This window comes from Pipistrellus hanaki (assembly GCF_964339955.1).
Source record: "Pipistrellus hanaki genome assembly, chromosome: 2".
NCBI lineage: Eukaryota > Metazoa > Chordata > Mammalia > Chiroptera > Vespertilionidae > Pipistrellus > Pipistrellus hanaki.
The window spans coordinates 83500163-83523476 of NC_140504.1; the positions used below are offsets into that span (position 1 = coordinate 83500163).

The 23314-nt window shown below is 34.9% G+C and overlaps 1 pseudogene across 1 annotated transcript in view; it reads left to right on the forward strand.

Annotated features, from left to right (window-relative positions):
* LOC311617398 (NAD kinase-like) overlaps positions 1 to 22823 on the forward strand; it is a 148718-nt pseudogene extending 125895 nt beyond the window's left edge. The window contains exon 2 of the transcript in view: positions 21752 to 22823. The product of the transcript in view is annotated as an NAD kinase-like (transcript). The remainder of the gene's footprint in view (positions 1 to 21751) is intronic.
* Positions 22824 to 23314: the final 491 nt, after the last annotated feature.

The following is a 23314-nucleotide window of genomic DNA, read 5'->3' on the forward strand; positions in this document are numbered from 1 at the left end:
AAGGAAGTTTCTTTCTTTCTAAATGATGGTGAAAAAAACTTGAAGTTTCAAGGATAGTTTTGTGACCATGAGAAACAGGTAAGGCAGTCATCTCAAATCTTGGGCTACTGAACAAAACCAGTCGCTACCTACCTTTAATTCTTCTATTATATTAAGTAAGTAATAATCCTCTATTCTCTTAAAGCAATGTCTTACTTTATGTTATGTACTTCTGAAAATATTTCTGATTTATGAATCCACTTGCATATATGTGCTAATTATAAGTATTACAATTTTAAATATAGTACATTTATGATCAACATCAATTGAAAACCCACCCTTCTTGAGTTGTCAACTAGGTGCGATAAAATGTTTTGAAAGCTCTTCCAGGAGCCAAAAATATCTCCGGATACCACTAGAGTGTGTGGATATGTGGAAAGAATAAGTGGGATAATAGGTTATTCTAATTTTAGCTAGAATAGTTCTAATTTTATTTATTAGGCTCTTGTGTTAGTGTTCTCTAAAGTTATAGCCTTGGCCGGTTTGGCTCAGTGGATAGAGTGTCGGCCTGCAGACTCAAGGGTCCCAGGTTTGATTCTGGTCAAGGGCATGTACCTTGGTTGCAGGCACATGCCCAATAGGGAGTGTGCAGGAAGCAGCTGATCATTGTTTCTCATGGATGTTTCTGGCTCTCTATCTCTTTCCTTTTCTCTCTGTAAAAAAAAAAATTAAAATATATGTATATATATTTTAAAAAGATAGTTATAGGGCTGAGTTATTTCTGATAGGCACTATTGGAAAGACAAGGAAATGTTATACTATGAGTTGAAAATCTTGGTTTCCTGCCCTATACCTACTTTGTGACTTCTTAGCCAGATTGTCTCTGATGAAACAATTTTTAAAACTTTAAACACTCAGATATACCTCACATATATTTACATGCAAATTTTCATATAATAATTAGTTTAATCACACAGAAATATTTGGGGCAATGAGTTACAAACTTTTAAGCACTAATTTATAATAGTATTTTTGAAAATGTTTATGTATATGTAGGGTAAAAGTAGGTTTATAGTTGTTTGTATGTAGAATAATACATAATTAATAATACAAAAATAAACTCTGTTTCACATACAGTTGTAAGCCTACTTTTACCCTACAATCTATAAGATTTAAAATGTGACTAGTGAGCTACCTAATATTTCTAATATGTGATTACTAATTGAAGCAGGTTTACAGACAAACAGAAATTTTAATGCGTGCATATTTTTTCATAGGAACACTTACCTTACATATAAATTGAAAAATGCATATAGAGGATGATTATTGTAAAGAGAGGGTAATATAGTGAAACAATTTGATAAAGTACTATGTCATATACATGTATTGTTTTGTTTTAATAAAAATGGTATGTACTTATAGGTTCACATGATACTAACATTCTTAAATAAACTTTATTGAATATATATAAAGTTAAAAATATAATGAATATACATAAAAAGAAATTGATTCATTTGAATACTAAAAATATCCAGTTGCCCCTTATACATTTTACATGAACCTTAAAAGGGTGTGAAATTTGAAACACTCTTTGTAATGTAATCGGCTTTAAAATCCTTCTTTAAATTACTTCATGTCAATTTTAAACTAAAATTAATTTTAAAACTGTAGGAAGATATAAAATTGCCATAGTAACTCAAAATTTAAAACTGAAATTTTTTGCAAGCAAGGCTTTTATTCCTATAGAAAAAAAGGGAAACATTTTCTAAAGTTAAATGATACTTATTTCATTACCACTAATTCCCATAATAGGAAATAAGTAGAAATAGCAGTGCCTAATCTTTTGTTCATTGTAAGCCAAAGATTTCAACTGTTGGCGAATGAGTGAGCACCCTGTCCTACACAACAACTAACATCGGATGATGCCTGGAGAAAAAGTTTTAGCTTCAAATTGATTGTTCTAATTTAGAGTTCACTAAATATGGGAAAGTGCCAAGTTTGACCTTTAAAAGAAAAAAAAATTGCATTGGGTGCCACCAATACAAAATCCTTCTATGAGTTCTTCGTTTCTTCAAGTGTCCGTGCCTCTAACTGAAAATGACTCCTCCTCTCACTTTTCCTTCTCATCCTCATCTTCCTTCTTTTCCTAACAGTGTATGGCACTTAAAGTCCCGAAGCAATCACATTTCCTGTAACCGTACTTATCTGCCACTCCATGGGCCCTTCCATTCATAGTGCTAGTAGAAATGTTAGTAGTCAGCACTAATATTACTTTGAAATGACAAATGTTTAAAGTGTTTCCTTCTGACTTCCTTCCCCCCGCCCTGACAACTTCTCCTATCAAGGATAGATCTTCCTAGTTAGCAAAATTAATCAAGTGTTGCAATGATCTCTCTCTGTTAGTGGTGACTATCAATTACTATTTAGTTGGTACTTGAAGATCTCTAAAATGTCTTTTAGATAAAACTTTCTGGACTTTTGAAAGTATATTCAGGCACCACCCATGAGTCTTGAAGGTATCAATAGCTAAGCCCTTTATTATAAATGCACAAATAATAATTAGTATTTATAAAATGCTTGTTTTATTTTGGTGCCTGCAAACCTCTTTATCAATGATCTCACTCATCCTTCAAAACCATATTTTATTTGAAGAAAGCATCTCAGAAATTTGTTCAAAACCATTATAATTGTTTCAGTGAGGGGAAAAAAATCTGTGTAACTTCACAAACTCTCTTGGTGCCTTACAGGTAAGTATGATGTACTGACAGCCCTGGTCCTGAAGTCTTCATGTTCTGGAAGTGAACAGTAGGAATTCATTACATATTCTGAATGGTTGATAGATTTCTATAAAAGCTCAATTTTCTCCGCTCATATTTTCTCTAAAAAAGACACATAGCATTTTTCTCTCCAAAAGGTCTCAGTATAGTAGGTATCCAATGTAGATCTATAGAGTATAGTATAGTAAATGGATAGCTAGATAACGATCCTATATAATAAAAAAGTTATATGCAAATTGACTGTACCTCTGCTACAACCATAAGCCATGCCCAACAGCCAATCAGGAGCAAGTATGCAAATTAACCCAAGCAAGATGGCTGTGGTCACAGAGCAAGCAGGAAGCTTGCATTTCCCTGGCAATGGAGGAAGCCAAGCTTTTCGCACAGCCCAGCCAGCCCTGGTCTCCACTTAAGGCTACAAAGTTTCAGTTACAGAAGATAAATAAATCCCAGATACAAGGGCCTCCACTTGGGTCGCCAGGAGATGTGGCCAACCTGCAAACCATCATATGTCCCTCGCCCAGGCAGGAAACCTCCATCCTGACCCGGGACAGCTGGCCCCCACCCATGCACCAGGCCTCTCCTATCTAATAAAAGAGCAATATGCAAATTGACCATCACTACAACACACAGATGGCTGTCCCATGTGGACAAAAGATGGCCACCACAAGATGGCCAGCAGGGAAGGGCAATTGGGATTGGCCAGGTCTGCAAGGGAGGGCAGTTGGGGGGGACCAGGCCTTCAGGGGAGTGCAGTTAGGGGCAGACAGGCTGGCAGGGGAGCAGTTAGGCATCAACCAGGCTGGTAGGGGAGTGATTAGAAGATAATTAGGCTAGGAGCAGAAGCAGCTAGCAGCAATCAGGAAGGCAGGAAAGTAAGCAGTTGGGAGCCAGCAGCCTTGGATTGTGAGAGCAATGTCTGACTGCCTGTTTACTCCCAATCCTACTGGGTTCAGGCTTAAATGAGCAGTCGGACATCGCTGGAGGGGTCCCAGATTGAAGAGGGTGCAGAGTGGGCTGAGGGACACACACCCTAGTGCACGGATTTTGTGCACTGGGCCTCTAGTTGGTATATATAAATTGATAAATATGTACATTTTTAATTGAGAACTTTATAATTAGGTAAAAATTAAAATACCAAACAAGAAATAACAGGGGAATTAGAAATAATTGAGATGAGTGAAAATCAATATAATATGTACAAAAAATGAGAAATTGCTAAAGTGATTAGAGAGATGTTTATACTTGTAAATATTTATATTTCAAAAATTAGATATATCACAAATTATCATCTTCCTCTTCGACTTAAGGAACTGGTAAAAGAAGGACAAATTAAAAGTAAAGCAGATAGAAGGGAGGGCATAATAAAGATAAGAAAGGAGTTAAAAAAAAATAACTAGCCCTAGCCAGTTTTGCTCAATGGTTAGGCTTACAGACTGAAGGATCATGGGTTTAATTCCTGTCAAGGGCACATACCTCATTTGCAAACTTGATCCCCCCCCTTTGGTTTAGGGGGTGTGTGGGAGACAACCAATTGATCTCTCTCTTTCATGTGAATGTTTCTCTTTGTCTTTCCCCCTCTTTTCCACTCTCTTTAGAAATAAATGGAAAAAATATCCTTGGGTGAGGTTTAACAAAAACAGCAAAAAGGAATAACCTAAAATAAGCAATTTTTAAAAAGCAATAGAAAAATCAACTAAAACAAACATTGTGTTTTTAAAAGATCAAACAATTTGATAGAAATTTAGCTTGATTCATCAATAAAAATAAGAGAATGTACTAATTATTGGAATCATGAATGGAAGAGGTGACACTATTACAAATATTATAGAAATTTAAAACATTATAACAGATTAACATGAATAGTTAAATGAGAAAATGCTAGATATAACATAATAAAATGGATAGATTCATTTAAAGCCACAAACTAATAAAACTGACTCAAGAAGAAATAAAAATCTGAATAAACCTTATATAGCAAATGCTATGTTAATAACTTCCAAAACTTAAAAGAAGGACTAATTTTCAATTTAGTGTGTAACACCAGTACTTTACACAATAAAATATCCCTTTATGATGAAAGCACTCATTAAAATAAATATAAAGGGAAATTTCCTCAACACTATATATGGAAACTACAGAAATCTTAGAAGTAACATCATAAAATTAATGCTTTCTACCTACCACAAGAGACAGAACAGGGTGTCGATTCTTGATCTCTCATAGTGTTGTATTGGAATATCTAGCCAGGTAATATTTATTTCTTAAACATGCTAAGAAATATAAGCCTGTCAGCAAAGACACATATTGTATGACTCCACTATTTTAAAAAAGTTGACAACATCAAATCTATAGGGACAGAAATTAGCCTAATGCTGTCCTAGGGCTGGAGAATTGGGGAAATTTGGAATACTGTTAATAGGTATAATTTTTTTTACTATGTTGAAAATATTTATAAGTGATCATGGTGGTGGTTATACGAGACTAAAATATACTAAAAACATTAAATAATATACCTTAGATGTGTATTTGCATGGCATATAAATTATAATTCAGTAAAGATGCTGTATGTAAATATTCATACTGATGTACACAAGGTGTCAGTTACATTTCCTCCCGCCCCTCTCTCCTTCTTTCTCTATCTCTCCCTCTCCCTCTCCTGAAATACACTTTCCATGTTATTTTTCTCTACTTTCATGAAGAGATTATTGCTCAATTTCAGTTTCTTTAGAGGATGGATTTTTGTTTGACTTTTTTTTTTTTGTGGAGTCTTTGTTGAAATATTTCAAGATACTTTAAATATAGCCATGGGATTAGGGCAAGTAGATGACTATCATATATCTCAATCTCCAATTAAACCTCAACTCCAAGTTTCATTTTGTATTCTCAACCACAGTTGGCCCAAATCTCTCTGAGAACAAATTATCTTTTAAATTCTGCAGGGTAGATTTTATTCCTCCTTCACATATGCATTGGAAAGCATATGTTTCCTTTCATCTATCAGCATTTTTGCATCATGTTTAAGCTTCCAAACATATATTGTAATCTTTCCTCCATTGATATCCCTCATTGTATCTTTTTATTTGTATGAGTTTAAACATTACTGAACTTTCAAAAGTGAATTTGGGATTTCAGGAAATCATGGAAAACAGTGTGTCCGTTTTTTTCATAATTCACAGATATAAAAGAAGTGAACTGTTATTATGATGTAATCAAATATTTTTTGAAATAGTTACTTTATGAGACCAAGTATTCTTATATTATTCTGACTAAAATAGTTGTCTTAGTGTAAAGCTGATAGTTTCATATATCACAAGAAATAAATTAAGTTGGGATATGAAATTGCATCTAAGCTCATTTTTAGATAATAATCAGTTGACATAACTAAACCAGATATTTAGAAACATCTATAAAGAAAAAAAATGGCATGTTGGCCTTAATGAGCACCTAAAAGCAATATTGTAACAAGAAAATTACCCTACTCAGGCTAACCTTTATGCTCATAATCACAACTGCCTATAACTAAAGCATCTCAAAGGAGATGAACCAAGTATTTTTAAATACTTTACTGCCTTATGGAATTCCTACAGAAAACGGGAGCCTTTAAAACAGAACAGTGAAGGCACTGTCAATTGTAAAAAAGAAGATAATTGGTGCCTAATATGTGCAGGTTAGCATCATAGATGTGCTCAATAAATACTAACTAACAAATATTTTTACTAACAGAATCAGCAGTTAGACCAGATTTTCTCCTGAGAAACGTTCAGAAATAGTCTGTCCAACATAAGCCTCTAAGCCATCTGGTACTTGGTTGCTGGTAATAAAATCTTTTGAGAAGCCTCTAGAAAACTCCACAGTGAAATATAAAATGAACCTGAAATATAGCCTATCATTTACTTTGAAATGATTGAACATTTTACAGAAAATAGGCATTCATGCTTTTGTATCACATCTTGTGGCATCTTATAAAACTATATTACTAATAAACAAAATAATTACTTTGACCCCTCAGTTTGTAATATAGGTATTATAACATTAAAAATGATTTATTGTGTATAATGAATAATTATATATTTGGTAGAAATATGAAAATTGTGATACAATTGATATACTATAATTCACTATCAAACAATATATTAATTTTTATAAGAAATTGAAGCTATAGGAACATTCAAGTTTTTTTGTTTTTGTTTTTGTTTGTTTTGTTTAAAACTAAACACTCATTTAAACTGATATTTTCTCAATTTTATTTCTCACGTAATCTCTTATAGAAACCCCTATAATGGAATCTCACATATCACACCACAAGCAACAATAAAGAAATGAGTCCCCCTTTTTAATATAATACATTTCTATATTATAAAATATATATAAAATTTTCTATTGGTAACATTTAGCAAATTCACAGTATTGTCCAAGCATCACCATTATCTAGTTTTAGAACATTTCATTCCAAAAGGAAACCTCCTCCCCATTCAGCAGTCATTCCCCATTCCTTCCTCCACCAAGTCAGGGGAAACTACTAATATGTCTCTCTCTGTAGACTTGCCTATTCTGGATATTTCTTACAAATGGAGTCATGCAATATGTGGTTTTGTTGTTTTGTTTTTTAAATAAATATTGCCTCAGTTCAACTCCTCTGAGAGGCAGAAACCAGGATTAGATTAGATTCGTAATAAATTTATCAGAGGGAACTCCCTCCAGGGACAGGAAGCAGGGGAAGGAGACAAAGAGAGCCATCCACCTGAGATCTAATTCTGCACATTGTGAAGAAGAGAAGGAACAAAGTAGGGCTACAGAGACAAGGGTCCAGACCACAGTACAGTAAGTAGAAAAGTTTAGTTAGGCTCCTGGGGAGCCCAAACCAAAGTTACCCATCAGAAGTGTTCTGCTCTGGTTGGGTGGTCCTACTTAACACCTTTTAATACTATCAATGGAAAAGAATCACCAGTGGATATAGTAATAGTTCGTGAAAGCTGAAAAACATTCTGGTTAAATTACTTCCCTATATTTATCCTTAATATTTAAATATGATTGACTTACAACTTTGATTTTTACCACAATAAATAAATAAATGAATGAATGAATAAATAAATAAATAAATAAATAAATAAATAAATAAATAACAGTACAATAAAGGAAATTCCTCTTCAAATCTAGTCTTTCCACAACCAGGAATAACTTGCCTGCCTGGTATTCATATTAATTGAAACTAAAAGAATAAACTATGTATCTTTCATATCAGATCTCACTATTATTTGTCTTTCTTAATATATGATAAATTATAAAAGTATGAGGAGGGTGAATATTTCAATCATAATAAAATATCTCTATCAACAAAAGAGTTAGGCTAAGGTACTTGCTGAGGATATCATATTTTCTTCAAAAATAAGAAACCTGAAAGGTGTCCTTTTTAAAATGTGTGCTTTAACATTTAATTGTTTAAAATATTCAGAAGATATGTTTTTCTTTGTGTGTAAAACTGTTACAAACTTTTATAAACAGAATGAGGAGATAGCTACCATTCATTTTATAATAAAAAGAACACCTACATACTTGCTGCCATGTGGCTTTCCATACATTTTGGTATTTGGCAATATTAAGTAAATCATTATTTTTCTGTTACTGATGTTATTGTTCGTTTGCCCTAAAAATGCAGTCTTGTGTTAGTGCCTTTTTTCTTATATTTAATCATTTCTAAAATGCACATTTATTCACACTTTAATATATGTGAAATCAGAATGTATTTTGATTGGATATCTTGGATTTGATGAAATAAAATAATATTTTTGTGAAGAAAACAGCAAAGAGATTTTTTTAGAATAAGAGACACTTTTCTTATTTCATACAGATTCCATTTTCTAAGATCCCAGTAAAGAATTAATCATTGAAATGGTTCCTCAGGTGAATTTAGCATCCTTTCTTAAAGTATCACAAATGTTATTTTACTTTAGATTCCTTCATATTTTCCCCAGCAGGGTAGGTAAGATCCAAGCTTCTAAAGTACTTTCAGTCCTTTAGCTGCAAATTATTTGAAAATGTAAATACTTTAAAGAATATTTATTTTCCAAAAGGCAAAAATCAATTACACTATATTTTTCTTTTAACAGCAAATGACCATGTGTAATAAACATTGTCATTTAAAATATCATTATTCTGTGTAGTTATAAAATATTATTTCAAAAATTCATCTTTATAAAATTCTGTCTTATAAATACTAAAACCATTTTGCATTGAAACTAGTTTTTTTTTTTTTTTTTAATCATTTTGACTGAATATCTCAATTTGACTATCAGATCTATCAAGTAAGTGCCATAGGTGGGACTGAAAGTGAGTGGGTTTGACACACATATCAAATCTCCACAATGGGAAGCGGAAAGAGTGCTGTCTGCTCTAAGAGAAGCTTCTCCATCAAATGTGTCCTCACCTAACTCGCATCCTCCAACTTCAATGCTGGGCTAGACTTTTTTCTTTAAAGAAGTCACTAAAGTTTTGAAAACTATGAAGGCTCATGCTTTTATTACATATTGTTTTATGTAACTGATGACAAAATCTGAAGGTGATATATTAAATCAGTGATAAAAAATTTCTTAAATCAAGTAATCTTAATTTTGTCATTCATTAAATATTCCAAAAAGCACCTAGAAAGATGTAAAAATTTTAAATATATATATATTTAATTCTAGATTATCATATTTTTAGAGAACTCTAAGTTGATAATAAAGGCCACCCCAAGAAGCTTACCACATACATTTTCTCTCAATTTATTTATATTGAGGTGCACTTGACATATAAAATCATTTTAGTTTTAAGTGTACAACACAATGATTTGATATTTATATTGTGAAATGATCACTGCAATGTCTAGTTAATATCTGTCACTACACATAGTTATCATGTTTTTTGTTTGTTTGTTTTTTGCCTTTTTTTTTTTTTAATCCTCACCTGAGGATATTTTTCCATTGACCTTTGGAGAGAGAGGGAGAGAGAGGGAAAGTCAGAGAGGAATATCTACATGACAGAAACACATATATTGTTTGCCTCCCCATGCTACGGGACCAGGGCAAAGGCCAGGGAGGATCCTGCAGCTGAGGTAAGTGCCCTCGACCAGAATGGAACCTGGGACCCTACAGTCTTCTGACCATCGCTCTATCCACTGAGCCAAGCCTGCGAGCGCCACATTTTTTTTCTTACAATGTGATCATTTAAGGTCTTCTCCCCTAGCAACTTTCCAATATGCAATACAGTATTATGTATAGTTGTTATGCTTTTCCTTTTTCCTTTATTTTCTTCTCTCTCTCTCTCTCTCTCTCTCTCTCTCTCTCTCTCTCTCTCTCTCTCTCTCTCTCTCTCTCTCTCTCTTTTACATTTCCATAACCTATTTATTTCCATGACTAGAAGTTGGTACCTTTTGACATATTTTACCTACTTTGCCCACCTCCCCTCCCCCAGCCTCTGGAACCCACCAGTTTATTCTTTGTATCTTCTGTGAGCTTGTCTGTTAGTTTTGTTTTTTAGATTACATATATTAATAGAGAGATACAAGTTATTTGTCTTTTTCTTTCTGGCTTATTTCACTCATCATAATGCTCTCAAGGTCAATCCACATTTTTGCTACTGGCAAGATTTCATTTCTTTTTATGGCAGAATAATATACTATTGCATATATATATATATATATATATATATATATATATATATATATATATATATATATATATATAAATTCATCCACCAATGGACATATAGTTTGCTTTCATGTCTTGGCTTTTGTAGTAAAGCTGCAACAACAAAAAAAGGATGTACGTATCTTTATAAGTAAGTGTATGTGTGTGCTTTTCCCAGATAAAACCCAGAAGTAGAATTGCTAGACCATATCATAGCTCTATTTTTAAATTTTTGAGGAATACCCATACTATTTTCAGTAGTTGGGGCACCAATTTACATTCTCACCTTAAGGATTCCCTTTCTCCAGAGCCTCATTAGCACTTGCTCTTTGTTGTCTTTTTTATAATAGTCCCTCTGACAGGTGTGACACATCTCACTGTGGCATTAATTCACATTTACCTTTTGATTAGGAATGCTGAACATCTTTTCATGAACCTGTTAGCCACCTCTATGTCTACTCTGGGGAAAAAAATGTCTCTTCAGATCCACTGCCCATTTTTTAATTGGATTTTTTTATTTCTATTTATTTATTTATTTATTTATTTATTTATTTATTTAATTATTTATTTTTTGCTATTGAGTTGTGTGAATTCTTTATATATTTTGGATATTAACGCCTTTTCAGATACTTCTCTCATTTAGTAGACGGTTTCTTTTCTGTGAAAAAGCTTTATAGTCTGATGTAGTCCCACTTGCTTATGTTTTATTTTGTTGTCTTTGCTTCTGGTGACAGATGAAAAAAATTAATTGCCAACACTGATATCAAGGAACTTTCCACTTATGTTTTCTTCTTGGAGTTTTATGGTTTCAGGTCTTACATTAAAGCCTTTAATATATTTTGAGTTAATGTTTTTATCATGTCTAAGCTAGTGATACAGTTTTATTCTTTTCCATGTGACTGTCCAGTTTTCCTAGAACCATTTACTGAAGAGACTGTCTTTCCCCCGTTGTATACTTTTGGTTCCTTTGTCATAAATTAATTCACCACATATGAGTGGTTTATTTATTTTTTTTAATTGGTCTTTTACAAAGTGGAAGGGAGAGGGATAGAGAGCTAGAAACATCGATGAGAAAGAAACATCAATCAGCTGCCTCCTGCACACCCCCCACTGGGTATGTGCCTGCAACCAAGGTACATGTCCTTGACCGAAATCGAACCTGGGACCTTCAGTCCACAGACTGATGCTCTATCCCCTGAGCCAAACTGGTTTTGGCATGAGTAGTTTATTTTGAGCCACTCTATTCTGTTCCCACAATCTTTGTGTTTTTATGCCGAGTTTGATAAAAAAAAAAAAAAAAAAAAAAAACAGAATGAGATGCCTTTAACTTGTAATTCTTTCTCAAGATTGCTTTGGTCACTTGGTTTTATATTTGTGTGTATATGGTTACATACAGACTTTAGATACATTGTTCTATTTTTTTTAAAGCCATTGGAATTTTGATAGAGATTGCACTGCATCTATAGATCATATTAAGTAGTATGGGCACTTTAACAACAAAAATTATTCTAATCCATGCTCGTAGAATATCTTTCCATTTTTGTGTGTCTTCTTCAATATTTTTTTTATCAATGTGTCAGTGTACAGGTCTTTCATTTTCTTGGTTAAATATATATTCTAGGTATTTTATTCCATGCAATTGTAAATGTTAATTTCAACTTTCCAGTTTTCATCATTAGTGTATATTAAAACTTGATGGATTTCTGTATATTGATTTTGTATCCTGCCACTTTATTAAATTTATTTACAAGTTCTAAGGATTTTTTTGTGGAATAGTTAGGGTTTTCTATATGCAATTTCATGCCATCTGGAAATAGTGAGAGTTTTACTTTTTAATTTTACTGTTTTTTTTTTTTCCTTTCCTTTTTTGCCTTATTGCTTTGGCAAAATATTCAAATACTATGTTGAATAAAGTAGTGAGAGTAGCCTGATCTTAGAGAAAAAAGTTCAGATTTTCAACATTAAGTATGTTGCTATCTGTGGGCTTTTTATATATGGTCTTTATTATGTTGAGAGTAACTCCTCTACACCAATTAGGTTGACAGTTTTTATCATAAATTCATGTTTGGTTTTGTTAAATTATTTTTCTGCATCAATTGACATGATCATAATGATTTTTATAATTTTTTGTTAATTTGTTACATCACATGCATTTGTGGCTATTTAACCATTTTTGCATTTCTGGAATAAATCCCACTTGATCATGCTGTGACCCTTTTTAATGTCTTGTTAAATTTGCTGATGATGAAAACTGTTGATGATTTTTGCATCTGTGTTTATTAGGGTTATTGGCCTATAATTTAATTTGTTTGTGGTATTCTTTTCTGGCTTTGATAACAGAATAATACTGGCCTCATAAAATGAGTTTGGAAGTACTAGTATTTCCTTCTCTTCTAATTTTTGGAAGACTTCAAGCAAGATTAGTATTAATTCTTCTTAGAATGTTTTATATAATTTACCAGTGAAGCCATCTGTTTCTGGGTTTTTGTTTGTTGAGAGGTTTTTAATTATTGATTCAGTCTTCTTACTAGCATGCAGTCTATTCAGGTTTTCTCTTTATTCAGAATTCAGTGTTGGAAGGCTGTATGTCTAGGAATTTATCCTTCTCTTCTATCGTGTCTAATTTATCGGCATGTAATTATTGATAGTCATCTCTTAGGATTGTTTGTGTTTCTGTGGTATCAATTTCAACTTTCTCTTTTACATCTAATTTGGTGAGTCCAGCTAAAGATTCACCAGTTTTATTTATATTTTCCAAAATCCAGTTCTTTATTTTATTATATTTTCTGTCTTTTTAGTCTCTATGTCATTTAATTCTGCTCTAATCTTTATTTCTTTTTTTTCCTTCAATTAACTCATACCTTTGGTTGTTCCTATTTTCTTGAAGTGTAAAGTTAAATTTCTTGAGATTCTTTTTCTTGTTTCTTAAAGTAACTTTTATTGCTATAATTATTTTCTGTTAGAACTGGTTTTACTGCATTCCATAATTTTTGATATACTGTATTTCCATTTTCATTTATTTCAAGGCTTAGTGAGATAAATACATTGTTTATTTTTTAAGTGTTTTATTGGCCCATTGGCTGTTCTGTGGCATTTGTTTAATCTCCACATATTTGTGGATTTTCCAGTTTTCCTTTTGTAATTGATTACTAGTTTTGTACCATTGTGGTTGCAAACAACGCTTCTTAAATTTGTTAAGACTGGTTTTGTGGCCTCACATAGGATCTGTTCTGGAGATTGTTCCATGAGAATTTGAGAAGAATGTGTATTCTGTTGTCTTGGGTAAACCATAATCTTCTGTGTATATCTGTTAAGTGCATCTGATCTAAAGTGTCATTCAGATCTAATGTTTATGTACTGTTTTTCAATCTGGATAATCTATCTACTGGTGTAAGTGAAAAATAAAGTCCCCTTCTCTTATTGAATAGCTGTCTATTTTCCCCTTTAGGAACATTAATATTTGCTGTATATATTTAGATGTATCTATGTTGGGTGCATACAGGTTTACTAACATTATATTCTCATGTTGGATTGACCCTTTATCATTATGTAATGAGCTTGTTTGTTTCTTAAAGTTTTTTTTTTTTTAAGTATACTTTTTTTCTGAAATATACCAGCTTTCTTTTGGTTTCCATTTGTCTGGAATATCATCTTCCATTCCTTCCCTTTCAGTCTGCTCTGTGCTACATCTGAAGTGAGTCTGCTGTAGACAACATAAAACGGTGGATTGGTAGTGTTTTTATTTGCTTTGTTTTGTGTGTATTTTCTGTTGTACTAATGTTTTGTTTTGTTTCATCCATTTAGCTGCTCTATTTTGATTTGAGAACTTAGCCACTTATATTTAAAATAATTATTGATAAGTATATACTTATTGCCAATTTTTAAATTTTTGTATCTTGATTTACAGTTCCTTAGTTTCTTTTCCTACTCTTTTTCTCTCTCTCGTGTGTGTGTGTGTGTGTGTGTGTGTGGTTTGATGACATTGTTTAGTAATGTCTTGATTATATTCTGATTATCTTTTGTGTATCTACCAGAAGCTTTTGCTTTGTGGACAATATGACTTTCATATAACAACTTATATTTATAAGACTTTCAATTTGATAACAATTTGAGTTTAAACACACTTGAAATATCTACATATTTATTTTTCCTCAACATTTTGTATGTTTGATGTCACATTTTAAATCTTTTTATCATTTGTATCCTTTAAGTAGTTATTTAGATTCAATTATTATTTCAACCTTTGTCTTTTAACCTTTATATTAACATTATGAGTGATTAATATAGTACCTATAATATGTATTTCTCTTTCTCATTAAAATTTATACTCTGGTTGTTCTTGTCACTAATTAGCACATTTTTGTTTTAACTTATAACTATATTTAACATTTTTTGTAAGAGCAGTGTAGTAGTGATAAACTTCTTTAGTTTTTGCCTGTCTATACAGTAATTTACCTTTTCTTTAATGCTGGATAATTTTGCTGAGTAGAGTATTCTTGGTAGGCAGATTATTTCTCCAGCACTTTGACTATATTGTGCCTCTTCTGGCCTTCAAAATCTGCTGATATTCCCTTGTATGTAATAAGTTGATTTTCTTTTCCTGCACTTAACATTCTCTTATTTTCTTTAACTTTTGACATCTTAATTACAATGTGTCTTGGTATAGGATGCTTTGATTACTCTTTTTAAAATCTTTCTGCTTCCCGTGTGTGGATGTCTGTTTCTTTCCCCACATTAAGAAAGTTTTTAACCATTATGTATTCAAATATGTATTCTGCCCTTTTGTCTCCATTTTATCATTCTGAAATCTCTATAATACAAATTTATCCACGTGATGTTGTCTGCTAAGTCTCTTAAGATACCTTTACGTTTTTTTGCTTCTCTGATTGGATGGGTTCCTCTGTCCTGTCTTGAGTTTCACTATTTTTCTTTTCTTTTCATTTGCTTCATTTATTGTTGGACACTTTTTTACATGTTTTTCAGTTTAGTTATTGTATTTTGTATCTCTGTCACTTTTGTTTGGAACTTATTTTTTTCATAGATATAGATATATGATAGATATAGATATAGATATAGATATAGATATAGATATAGATAGATAGATATATTTCCTATATCTTGATTGATGGTCTTTCTGTGTTCATTCTATTGCAGTGGGAACTCTAAGAAAATTACTTTAAACTCTTTATCAAGTAAATTGCTTGTATTTGTTTCATCAAGATTTTTTTACTAATGTTTTATTTTGTTCATTCATTTGGAATATATTTCTTTGTTTTTTTAATTTGCTTAAATTTGTGTTGTACTCCATGGATTAGATGAAGCAGCAATCTTTCCTTGAAGGATTGGTTCTATGTAGGAGATGAAGTTTATCATTAAACCCTGCTCTAATCCTTAGATGTCTTTCAAACCCTGGTGATTTTCCAAGCAGCCTATATTATTTTTTTATAGCTTCCTGTAGCTGAGGGTGTACCAAAACCAGTCAATATCCCAAAGGGGAGTATCAGTCAGCACCTAGATACAAGATGATTGGAAGGGAGACAATCAGCAGCTTCTAAAGTATGCAAATACTTTTAGAACTAGGAAATTAGTCTTTTTCACATGGCTGCATGTTTTTTACAAAGGACTGCTGTTGCACTAGGCCAGTGGTTGGCAAACTCATTAGTCAACGGAGCCAAATATCAACAGTACAAGATTGAAATTTCTTTTCAGAGCCAAATTTTTTAAACTTAAAATTAAACTTTTTCTAATGCCACTTCTTCAAAATAGATTCACCCAGGCTGTGGTATTTTGTGGAAGAACCACACTCCAGGGGCCAAAGAGCCGCATGTGGCTCGCGAGCCTCAGTTTGCCAATCACCGCACTAGGCGATGGGGTGAGTTAAATCTTTGTGCAGGCCCTTTAGGAGGCTTTCCTTTGTTCCTTGGTTCACCATAGCCTCAAGGGTCTTGTGGGTGCAAGCCTTATTGGTCCTCAAAGACAGATGTTTTGGAGGCATATCTCTCAGGTGTTGTTCTTACTACTTGTTTGTTTAATTTGGGATATAAACTCTTCAATCCTTAGAGAGAAGCTCTCGGTTTTGAGTTTTTACCTGATTGTGGGTCACCATAAAAGGGGTAAGATTTATGATGAAATTGTATTTCAGCCTTTCCTACCTGGTTCAATGTGGATTCTCTCTCATTTTCCTGATGTAAAGGGGTCACCTTGTCAGTTTTCAGTTCCTTATCAGAAAAAAAGTGTTCCATATATAGCTATAGATTTGATGTATCCATTGGAAGAGGTGAGCTTAGGATCTTCCTAAATTGTCTTTATGAGTGGACCTATAAATAAATTTCTTTAAAGGATAACAATAAATGCTGATACTTTTCCTGTATCTGAGAGTAAACAAAGAGAAACTCTTAATTGTTTTGAGAATGGAGTACTGATCTAAAGAAAATGGCTATAGTAAAATAAAACTGTATTATAAGCAGAACAAAAATTTCAAAAATCTCAGTACAGCCAAAGCCAGTTTGGCTCAGTGGTAGAGCGTTGGTCTGCGGACTGAAAGGTACCAGGTTCGATTCCGGTCAAGGGCATGTGCACTGGTTGAGGGCACATCCCCAGTAGGGGGTGTGCAAGAGGCAGCTGGTCAATGTTTCTCTCGCATTGATGTTTCTAGCTCTCTATCTCTCTCCCTTCCTTTCTGTAAAAAATTAAATAAAATATATTTTTTTAAAATCTCAGTACAGATTTATATTCTTCTTAAAATTTACTTGCATGTGGGCATTTTCATAGACATTTGTATTCATTCATGATTAATTACAAAGGCTGTAAGTATTTTGTTTAGAAAAGTATTTAAATTTCATTAAAGGATATATCATTAATGTTTACTTAGTGCTTAAAAATTTTCATTGTTCTTCTGTAAAAGATGGAGAGAGATTTCTATCAGTAATATACTTATATTATTAGACTAAATATATATAATAGAATATCCCTTTTCCTTTTTCACTATTTGCCATTTTTTAATTTTTACAATAATAAGAAAAGTCATCTGTATGTTACTAGATACATTGCGATAATCTATAATAATAAAATCATAATGTGCTAATTAGACTGGACAGCCCAAGGACCATCCAGACACCATTCCAGACGTCCTTCCAGAGGCAGCTGCAGTGGTAGGGACCAAGGCAGAGGCAGTTAGGGGTTACCAGGCAGACAGGTGAATGTTTAGGGATGATCAGGCAGTCAGGTAGAGGGTTTTAGGGCGATGAGGCAAGAAGGAGGGTGGTTGGGGACATTCAGGCAGGCCAGCAGATTGGTTAGGAGCTAGCAGTCCCAGATGGCAAGATGGATGTCCAACCGCCAGTTTAGGCCCAACTAAGCTGGTAGTTGGACATCTCCCGAGGGGTCCAAGATTACAAGAGAGTGCAGGTTTGGCTGAGGGACACCCCCTACTGCACAAATTTTGTGCACCAGGCCTCTAGCTTTTATAAGACAAAATTTATTCTGAAGTGCAAATTAATATATTTATATTAGTGAGTGAAGGCATTTACAGTAAAACATGTCCATATTTAATTACCAAAAGACTAAATGTATAATCCAGAGCCCAAATGCATTTTTTAAATATATAAAATAAATTAAAAGTTTATTTGGCTATTAAGTTACATATTCTCTGAAATGTTCAACAAGATTCCTCAGAAAATAAAAAGGGATCAAATAAAATAAAAATAGGTACTGTCTTTTAAATATTTCAGTATGGTATACATGTCCAAATACACAAGCGATTCATGATTTTTAATCAGAAATGACAGGAAAAAGTTGCCATTGCCAGGAGCAAAATGCATTTGAAAGCTATAGTCATGCTGTGTGAAAGAAAAGAAAGACAACTTTAGATATGAAGCTGTTAGCAAAATCTTATCTTTCACTAGGGTACTTCAACTCTGCTAGTTTTAACTAAATTTATTGACAAAATAAATAAATTAGTAATTTATAATAAATTCCAAATAATTGTTTGAAATAAAATGTAAATGTCATGGTTCAAAAGACAACAAATAAACTTCTAAAATGTTTACAATATACAGGACTTAATTTAATATACCTTGACCATTTACAAAGAGACAGAATTAGAAAAAATGGGTGCTGGGGAAGGGGCAGATGTAGATAAGAATTTAATAGAAAGAGGAAAGAAAGAGAGAGGGAGAAAAATAAACACTAATTATATTTCTGATCATTGGGTTTGAAAAGGTAAATTATGTTAGTAATGAGATGATTAAAAATTGCCTGCTTCTTTCACCATAATCCTCCTTTATCATATTGAGAATTATAAAAATTAACTTATATTATACTTGTTTAGAATTAAGATAATTTTATTGACATGGACAATGGAAAACAAACAACTAATAAAATGCAATAAACTATAAAAACAAAGTTGGTGAAAACTAGACTTATTTGAGGATGTAAAGAGACAGAATATTGAAAATATCAACTGCTCATTGAAAGTTATAACTATGCTATAGAAAGTGACTTTTAATCTAAATTTATATTTGCAATTATAAATTCACTAGAGGCCCAGTTCACGAAATCATTTGTGAATAGGGTCCCTAGCCCTAGCCTGCAATCAGGGCCATGTCCAATGTCCCACAACACCCTGCAATGCCCCTTTATGCCCTGCAATGCTCTTCGTCACTGCCCAATGATGCTCTCTGATGCTCTGTGACTCTTACCTCCATCGTCCCATGATGCTTCCTGTTATTTCTCAATGCTTGCCTCTACTGTCCCATGATGTTCCTCAGTGCTCCCTGCCCCATGATGCTCCTCAAGGCTCCTCACCCTGCAATGCTTTGAAACTCTCTCCACTGCCACAGCCCTGCAGTGCTTGCCATTGCTCACCACTGGATGCTCACCACTGCTTGACGCCCACAGCCCACCATTGTTCAACAGTCCCCAGCCCCACCCACTGCCAACCCACCCCCCCCCACACCCCACCCTCGCCAATTCACCATGCTGCTATCAGAGCCTGTGAGTGGGGAGGACTGAAAGGTAGTCAATGTACCTCATGGCGACTGGTCAAGCAGTTGATCAGGTCATTACGCTTGTGGTCCTGATCTTATATAGGATAGCCTCATAATCAAACACAACTCTATAGTTTATAGTCAGTCATCCAGTATAAATGCAATACAAGCTATTTTGTTTTTATTGCTATTACAAAGTTTATATTATATAGTGGGAGATTTCAAAAGTCAAAGTTAAAATATTCTTACCCTTTGAAGAATTATAGCGGAATTTGGATAGAACCTAAATGAAAAAGACAGTCTGAGAAAGACAAGTATCACATGATCTCACATATATGTAGAATCTAATGAACAAAATAAACTGACAACAAAATAGATCCAGAGACATGGAAACACAAAACAGACTGATGGATATTAGAGTAAAGAGAAGAGAGTGGGGTGAGAAGAGATTAATCAAAGAAATCATATGCATATTAGAGGCCCGGTTCGTACACAGAGGAGTATGGGGTCCCTTAGTCTGGCCTGGGCCCTCTCTCAGTCTGAGACCCCTTATAGGATGACTGCCTGCCGGCTTAGGCCCACTCCCTACTTCTCACTGAGCTATGCTCCCCCTGTGGGAATGCATTGCAACCAAGGGACAGCTCCTGCATTGAGCATCTGCCCCCTGTTGTCAGTGTACCTCATAGTGACTGGTCATTCCACCATTTGGTCGATTTGCATATTGGCCTTTTATTATCTAGGATAAGTATAACCCATGGACACAGAAAAGGGTGCAGTAGTCTGGGTGGAGTGCTAGGGGGAGTGGCTGAGCAGGGTGGAACGGGAAAATTGTGGGAGGGGGGGAAGGGACATCTGTAATAGTACTTTCAACAATTAAGGAACATTTAAAAAAATGTTCATGTAATACCTAATATCATAGATAATCTGATATATCAATGCCTTAACATCCCAATAAATATTATAGAAAATAACAGAAAAACTGTTATGGATCAAAATTAAGTATTAAGAACTCTTAAGGACATATTTTTCTATACAAAATAGAATAATTTAATTTAATAAAATGGAAGGATGAGCAGAGGTGGATGAGATCTGTAGTGTAAACTGATTCTCAACTTTTGTAGAGAGACTCAATTGATGATGTCTATAACTAATACACATAATAGTGGATGGTATAATTTAGGAATCTGTATATAACTTTCAAAAATACCTTAAAATAGTAGTTGAAAATATTTTCCTACGTAGTAGATCTAAAGTATGGAGGAGTGGATGAGAATTTTGTTACATTTCACTAAAAGCATTTTAATACTATTTAGTTTTAGCAACTAATTAATTTCTTTGTTGCAAAAATATAACCTAAAAAATAAACAATTAAACAGGCAGAGTACTAAGCACAGAAGATATTGCTAGTGTATTTCTGGGAGATATAGGGGGAAATATATATATATATATATATATATATATATATATATATATATATATAGTTTATGAAGCTATGAACTAAAATCTAATGAAACTGTAGGTCGGAAACTTGAAATATCCAATTAAACATATGTGTAGATACTATATTTTGAGTGCAGAACAGCACTGTTGATGGGAATATGAAGTTTATCAGAGAAAACAGAATATAGGTATAGAGAACAGTACATTTAAAGACTATTGTACCCTAGCCAGTTTGGCTCAGAAAATAGAGCATAGCTGGGGACTGAAGGGGGATGGATTTAACTGTCAAAGTCATAGACTTTGGTTGCAGGTTTCCCCGCCTTGGTTAGGGTTCATGTAATAGGCAACCAATCAATGTGCATAGATGCTTTTCTCTCCCACTCCCTTCCCACTCTCTCTAAAAAATAATGGAAAAATATACTTGGGTGAGGATCAACAATAAATAAATAAAAATACATAAATAAAAAGGCTTTTGTAAATTGTGAGGTATAATTTATGAAATAACTTTGGGGATTATTAATTAAGATGGAGTAAGAAGTTAAGACAGGCTGCCTGCTGGTGCTGGGAACTGGGGGAAAGGAGGGCCCTGCAGGCCCCCAGGGCAGAAAGGGATCAGAGTTCTGAGGGAAGCTCCTTTATCATCATGGATACATAGCCAGAGAAAGTCAAAGTGCAGAGTTTGACTTTGCACTTTGAGTGCAGAAGTACGTCCTCTTATGGCAATGCCACCTGCCATGGGGATGAGGCCACCACTCTAGGCCATCCTACTGGGTCTCAGCCTGTCTGCCTCACCCGCCCTGGCTAGCACCAAGGAGTTCAGGAGGACACGCTCTCTGCCCTGCGACCACTTAGGACCCAAGGCCTGTGTGCTGCAGAATCCCCAGACCATGTGCACCTCCAGGACCTGCCAGCCAGCCGCTGACGTGGATCAAGTCCCTAAAGAGTGTCCTCACCATCAAGAAGACCCAGGAGGCCAGCATGCTGCAGCCTTCAGGGTGCTCTATGTGTACCTGATGGAGGAAAACAGCTCCGTCTTTTATGTGGAGAAGGTTCTAGAAAACCCTGCCATCATGGGAGACAATAGTTTCCACTGGTAAAGAAGTTCTGCACCTGCAGAGAAGACTATGATGAACTTTCTGACCAGACCAATTTCATCATCTGCTGGGGTGGGGCGGGGTGGAGAATGTCGGGTTGGCGGGTTGGGGAATCCTGCTCTGTGCCTGCCTCCTCTTGCAGCTGAGTGCCCACACCCAGGGAGGCGTGCCCCCAAGCTTGGCTTTGCACCTGGGCTCCCCGGGCTTCATGACCTGCTTCAACATCCAGAACTTTCAGACCCAAGTTACTCCGGTGATACAGGGGAATGCCGCTATTGTTCTTTGGAGCTGGCTGAAGGTCAAGGTCGTGAAGGAGCTCAGAGGGAAGAAGACTGCCATGCCTAACGGGGTCAGTGAGAATGGGGTCCCGGCCTCCAACTGGGACATGGAGGCTGAGAAGCAGGTCCTGTGGTACAAGGTCTTAATTGACAGAGGCACCGCCTCCTACCTGTCCAACGTGGACATCTACCTGGATGGACACCTCATCACCACAGCGCAGGGGGATGCTGTAATCGTCTCCAACCCGAAAGGCAGTGTACAAGGTGGCAGCGTGGGTCTTCATGATCCAACCCAACATGCCGGCCAACATGATCATGCCCACCTGTCCCCATTCACTGTCATTCCAGCCAATTTAGTCAATTCAGGAGTCAAGTTCAAGATCATGATGTCACTGGAAGCAAGGGACACCATGTGGAATGAAAGAAGCAGAAGATCTGCCATGGAGACAGCATCAGCAGCACTACCTAGTGCTACCGGCTCCCCTCCATCTGCGTGAGAGCCCCTGTGAGTGACTGGTCCCAGAGCCTGGTACAGAGTCTGCACTGGAACATGCACAAGCAGCAGGCTCACTTCATCGACCAGGAGAGGGAAGAGGGCTAGCCTTGCCTGCTACACCTGTGTGGTGCAAGGTCACATGCCCTGTAGGCTTCAGGTGTCACATCACTTTTGTCCATACCCTGAGAAGCCACAGAGTCTGCCTTTGACAACCAGATCAACCATTTTTAACATTTTAAATCTGACTTTTTTTATGCATTTCTGAATATGCCAAGTAAGCAAAAGTCAGGGCTAGTCACTGGGCAGGGTCACCCAACTGCATGGACTCATCCTGCTCCTTGTCAGGAAACTTCCAAAGATCAGTCTATCATACTGAGAGGCATCAGAAGGGATGGATCCATCCTTCCGCATTGAAATAAAGTCTCACAGCTGAGTCTTTCTTCAGGAAAACAAATCCTATCTAATAAAAAAAGGTAATATGCAAATCGACCATAACTCTGTTACATCCACAAGCCACGCCCACCAGCCAATCAGGAGAGAGTATGCAAATGAACCCAACCTAGATGGCTGCAACCACAGAGAGCAGGAGAGAGGTT